At 36.6% G+C, this 6,339-nt stretch overlaps 1 non-coding gene across 1 annotated transcript; it reads right to left on the bottom strand.

Annotated features, from left to right (window-relative positions):
• Positions 1 to 5,050: 5,050 nt before the first annotated feature.
• Positions 5,051 to 5,152, bottom strand: LOC119467530. Its single transcript, XR_005196067.1, has one exon. It is a non-coding gene; the product is annotated as a U6 spliceosomal RNA (small nuclear RNA).
• Positions 5,153 to 6,339: the final 1,187 nt, after the last annotated feature.

A 6,339-nucleotide genomic window follows, 5' to 3' on the forward strand; every position in this document is an offset into this window, starting at 1 on the left:
AAACATGACAACTAAATCCAACGTATGCAGAAAACTGCTGAAGCTAAGTGACAGGATACAATAATTTATTTCATTATTCTTTTACTATTTTCAAATTTTTCTAAATAAACGTTTAAAAATAAAGTCCTTCATTGAGAAACCTTGCTGCATGTCAATCTTTTTCTTCCCTTCCACAGCCTATCCATACTTGATCTCCTCTAGAAATAAGTCCCAAAGTGACTGCACACATCTTTCTTTCATTTACCTCCCTTCCAAACCATGTGAAATTTTTTTAGCCAGACTAAATTCATGCAGATTACAAATTACATGCATTAACTTTCTCTCTAAATACTAAACTCCCTGAGGGAAAGGGCCTTATCTGGTAATTAACATAAATTTTGTAGTCTAAAAGGATTATGTACCACTTTTCATCACTGGCTGTGAACTCGGCCTCTCTTTGGCACATGGGAAATGAAGCTTTCACAATCCCATCCGAGGCTGTTCCTTGTGAAGGTTAGAGAAGGCAAGCCTGTTTCCATTAAGGCAACCTTCACATCTGACACACTTTTAGATACTACAAGTGATTTACAATGTTCTTAGCTAAAGACGTAAAAAAAAAAAAAAAATCCATGAATCTTCCAACTAATAAAAAACAGCCATTAATTACTAGAAAACTAGAAGTCCAAGACAGAATGGGACTGAAAGAATCACAATGCAAGAACAACCCTCATCCCAATCCTACAGATAAACAGGTTTCGAATAATCCCAGCATTCCACGTAACCGATGTAAAGGTGAAGCATGAAGTGTTGAAATCTAAAGTATTAATAAGCTATGTTTTATTCTATTAATTCAAAGTATACTTAAGGTACATTTGCACAATGTTGATCAATTCACCAAAATGCTGCTTCTGACCATTACTGTCAAATTTACTTATTAGATAAGACTGTCTTTACTAAATGGAATGCATTCTGTTAGGTACTACAGAGTATGTAACAATTAAAATATTCCCTCCTCCTCTAATACAAGTTATAGAAGACACAACTACAATACAAGACAGATATAAACACTGTAAGCCTGTGTCAAAGCATCTAGGAATTCATGTGAGAATGTCATGCCTGACTGGGGTCGTAGAAGAGGTGATGTAACAGAACTAAGAGAAAAACATCAAGAAGCTGAGCATGTACCCTGAAAATTACAAATAACCCAAATCCCTTAACAGTATCATGAGTCTGCTCCTAACACAGATGTCAAATTTTACTCTATATATACTAAGTTGAGCTCTTATATACTTGAAGAAGAAAGGTATCTGACCTAAAAACTCCAAGTCCACCAACGCTGAAGCCACATCACTGGAAATTCAATTTTACTGGGCTAGCTTTCATAATGCTATCCAAGTCGAGTGTGAGAAAAGGCAGGGTTCTTGGATCAGCGGCTTCTAGCAGATAAGGCTAAACAAGGCAGTTGCAAAGAGCAACAGGTTCTTTCAACAGTGGATACATAGTTGCAAACCAAAGCACAGACAATCAGGTAAGTGCAGAAGGGACTCGTGATTAAATATTAGTCGTTTCAGGTTCATCCACAAATATCAAACAATTAGCATCAACACTATCTTTATCTTCCAACTCCAACAGTGTTTTCATAATGTAGCTTATTATAGTTGAATGTGGAGGTACTTTTTAGCAAAATGAATCCCTCTCTAAATTCAAGTAATAGAACTGTTACACATTATGGAAAAAAAGAAGTCAGCCATAGAAAAACAAATATCATGAGCAATATATTCTGCACATTTTGTCTTGTGTTGTACATATGTGTCTTGTATCTTTTAATTGAGAGGAGGGAAAATCGAAGTCTCTTACTAATTCCCCCAAGAATCCTGGAGAGAAACCTGTGAACAGCAGGAATATAAGTGGTCCATTCAAAAACAGACCGAAGGAAAAAGAAAAGCTTGATTAGCATAATTTTTTTTAATGTACAGTAACTTCAAGGAGAACTCATATCACACTAAAAACAGTATTTTTTACCTTCTCAATCATAAAATACATACACTAACAAAAATTTAATATTCAAGCCTTAAAAAGTTACATAACACCTTCATATTCACTGATTTACGTTACTCACTGGGCATACCTACACCAACATCACTGATGATAAGCTTTTGTTTGAAGCCAATTTTTTCCAACCAAGGAGGTTCAGACTATGCTCAAATCTTTAAGACAGAGAAAACCCCTACAATTGGGCAAACAAGATAAATGTTTAAAACATGGAACGGGCTAAGCTCAAAAAGGTTTTCCTATTTAAAAGATTATTCCAAAAATCTCACTTCAAAGAAAAAAGATACCTAATTTTTTCATGCTTCCAATTCTACTTTGAGTAATATTTTACTGTGAAGTTTGAGAGCCTTATAGCTAAAAGATTCTCAAATTATTCTGCCTGAAAACCAGGTAACTGCATTTATTCATTTGCCTCAATCAGATTATATAATCAGATTTTCCAAAACCTTGAAACATGTGATTCAAACACAACCATCACAAAAGTACGAATATGCACTAGTATGTTTTCTCCCGAGTACATCTGAAAAATCTACTCTTCTCCTGAGTATGCTGAACAATCTACTCTTCAGGTGGATCATTTACAAAATAAGAACATAATTCCCTGAATCAGTAAAGTTAACTTTATTTTCATGAAAGGATGACAATGAAATTCCACTTACACTATCACAATTTACATTTTCCTGCAATTCATGCAGCTTTCTTCAATCCACAATCTACAAACCCCAACCACACACAAATTTGATGTTAGACGGATATTTTAACGTTTAGTTCTCATCTCAACACTCACTGTTGCTACAGTCTCTCATTCCCACTGTTCACTGTGTTACCTGGAGAACAAAGGACTAAAGAAGCCAAAAAGAACTAGATCAAATGATGAGGCCAGTTTTCAGGGTAACGCATAATAACATCAGCTAATCAAAAACTGGAGTATTTCTACCATTTAATCCTTCAAGACAATAACCTCCTGTTTTCCCTCACTCTCCTTCCAATAACTTGACAGAAGTCTGGGGAAGGTTGGATCTCGAGCCGAAAACCTTCACAAATGTGAAAGCAAATGGAAATCCTAGTACAGTCACGTGACTAACTAAAAATCCCAGAACTCTGTAAACAACCTTTGTTCTCAATGCAAAAATCATTTCTGTACTTTAAACCTCACTTGAGCTCCTCCAATAATGGGTACTACTTTACCAAGTTATTAGTTCTATTAATAATTATTTGAAAATTCATTCTTCTCGATGATTCAAATACATCTAACTGTAACTATTTCTTATGTGCTGTGGGGCTAAATAAACTGCTCTGCTTCAAATGAAAATGTGTAGCTACTGGAAAGCCTTTCTCCCAGTCTCTCATTCTCACTTTCCGAATTTGTGACCTATCAATTTCAAAAACGTATTCTATTCCAGTTTGTCCTTAAAGACTCCTAAAATGGAACACAGTACTTTACTCACAGCACCTTTTTCTTCAAAACTTAAATTTATTCTTTTAACTGACAATGCAATGGGAGTAGTAAAACTCAGAATCTCCTCAACTGCTAGTAAGATCTAGAAAGTCTAGATAAAAATTCATAAAAATCTGTCACTGTAACTGAAGCTGACAAATGGTGCTTCAAAAACTGAACACCTAAATGCAAAAGAAATGAACTTGGAACCCTAATTCACACCATATAAAAATTATCACAAACTGGGTTATGGAACTAACAGCTAAAACTCTGAAACACTCAGAAGAAAACATACAGGTAAATCATAATCTTGGATTAGGCAATGGTTTCATAGATACGCCACCAAAAGCACAAAAAACAACAACAACAAAAACTGAGATCATAAAAATGTAAAAACTTTTTTCATTTCAAAAGACACCATCAAGAAAGTGAGGAGATAACCCACAGAACAAAATGTTTGTGAATCACAAATCTGAATCATATTATTTGCATCTAGAATATATTAAGACTACAACTCAGTAAAAAACAAGCCAATTTTGAAATCTGAACAGATACTCCAAACAGTAATACACAAACGGCCAAGAAGAATATGAAAATACGTTCAACATCATCAGAGATCAGAGAAATGCAGAACGAAATCACAAAGAGATACTACTTCATACCCATTAGGATGGCAATCAACAGAAGAGTAGCAGTAAGGGCTGGCAAGGATATGAGAAAGATGAGGAATTGAAACCTCATTCACTGCTGCTGGAAATCAAAACGATGCAGTCCTTTGGAAAACAGGCCGGCAGTTCCTCAGTTATTAGCATTTCATTAATGAATTAACAGGATTTTTAAAAACATTTAGTATAAAACTGACAAGTATCATTTTATTTCACAAGAATGAAAAACAGATCCAGACATGTTTCCTTCGTGTGTGTGTGTGTGTGCGCACACGCGTGTGTGTGTTACTGTCAATGATTACTAACAAGTTACTGTCATGATTCACTAACAAACCAATTAAAATAGCTCACTAATTTATTCAATTCCCTGGTTTTCAAATTTTCAAGTAAAAAATTACCTTCTAGCCATGCGCGGTGGCTCACACCTATAATCCCAGCACTTTGGAAAGCCGAGGTGGACAGATCATGAAGTCAGGAGATCGAGACCATCCTGGCTAACATGGTGAAATCCCATCTCTACTAAAAATACAAAAAAAATAGTTGGGTTCGGCAGCAAGCGCCTGTAATCCCAGCTAGTCTGGAGGCTGAGGCAGGAGAATCGCTTGAAGCTTGCAGTGAGCCAAGATCGCGCCACCGCCCTCCAGCCTGGGCAACAGAGCAAGACTCCACCTTAAAAAAAAAAAAAAAAAAAAAAAAACCTCCAAACTGACAATGATTTTATACTTCAAATAGTAAGCTGGGGAAGGAATGACTTTTAATCAAATTATGGAATGGGCTACTAATCAGTATTAGCAAATAAAGCTGACAGAGATACCACATTTCTTTTAATTTTGCTTTTAATTTTTTGGATTACATAGTAGGTACATATATTTATGAAGTACATGTGACATTCTGATACAGGCATGCATGCGTAATAAAAAATATGAAACACTTCATAAAAGTGTGTGTCATCCTTGTGCAGGGGTCATGCTAATCTTTGTATCACTCCAATTTTAACATACGTGCTGCCAAAGTGAACATTAGTTGCCGCATTGTTTAAAAGGTAGTCATTAACTAGAAATGCCTCTCTCAAAACAAGACCTGTGAAAGCACAGGCTGCTGGGTCCCACCCCGCTTTCTGACTCAATGGCTAGGTATGGGATTCAGCCAAGAATCTGCACTTTCAACAAGTGAGGAGGAGATGTTGATGCTTCCAAGGACCATGCTTTGAGAACTACTATACTATCCTGAATCATCTAACACAATATTCTTTTCAAGACAAAAAAGGGGTAATATTAACGATCCAATCATTTGTCAAGTATCATTTACCAGATACATCAGAGAAGCTTTAAATCATCAGGACTTTCCCAGGGTTGCTTGCTCCAATTAATGCATCTTCTACTAATATGCCGATAAGATGCCCTTCAAGTCCTGCATCCATGAAGCCTTCTGACTCCTCCAGCTAGAAACAACTGCATATTCCTTTGGACCTAAGTCATCACTTGCACCATAAAAAGATGACTGCCAACTTGTAGGACTTGTTTAGCTACTCATATTGAAGACTTTCTTACCAACTAACTAAGTTCCATGGTAGCTTACTGAGGGCATTTTCATATTCCTCACAATTCCTGACACTGGCTCTCCATAAATATCCAATAAGTATGTCTTCAGTAAATAATTAAAATCAATGTAGCCTTGATTTCACCCCCTTTTCAGTAAAAAAAGAAAAAGGCACAAATCAAGCTATTACAGAGAAATGAGGTCCAAATCAAAGCCTTTTCCATTGACTGTACATGATGTTCAATTACAATATACAGCCATATACGTTTAGGCTTAAGGAATAAGAACATTAGAATGGCAGTTTCAGCAAAAGCAATGTAACTCTTCAGTTGGTCAACTAACCTACAGTTCTCCTCTCACGAAATGCATTCAACAATACAAAAGTTGGATTGTTTTAAAGGTAATTGTCCGGGCCGGGTGCAGTGGTTTACGCCTGTAATCCCAGCACTTTGGGAGGCCGATGTGGGCAGATCACGAGGTCAGGAGTTCAGGACCAGTCTGGTTAATATGGTGAAACCCCATTTCTACTAAAAATAGAAAAATTAGGCCAGGCCCGGTGGCTGAAGCCTGTAATCCCAGCACTTTGGGAGGCCGAGGCGGGTGGATCATGAGGTCAAGAGATCGAGACCACCCTGGTCAACATGGTGAAACCCCGTCTCTACTAAA

This window comes from Cebus imitator, unplaced genomic scaffold, assembly GCF_001604975.1.
Source record: "Cebus imitator isolate Cc_AM_T3 unplaced genomic scaffold, Cebus_imitator-1.0 Scaffold300, whole genome shotgun sequence".
In the NCBI taxonomy this organism is placed as follows: Eukaryota; Metazoa; Chordata; class Mammalia; order Primates; family Cebidae; genus Cebus; species Cebus imitator.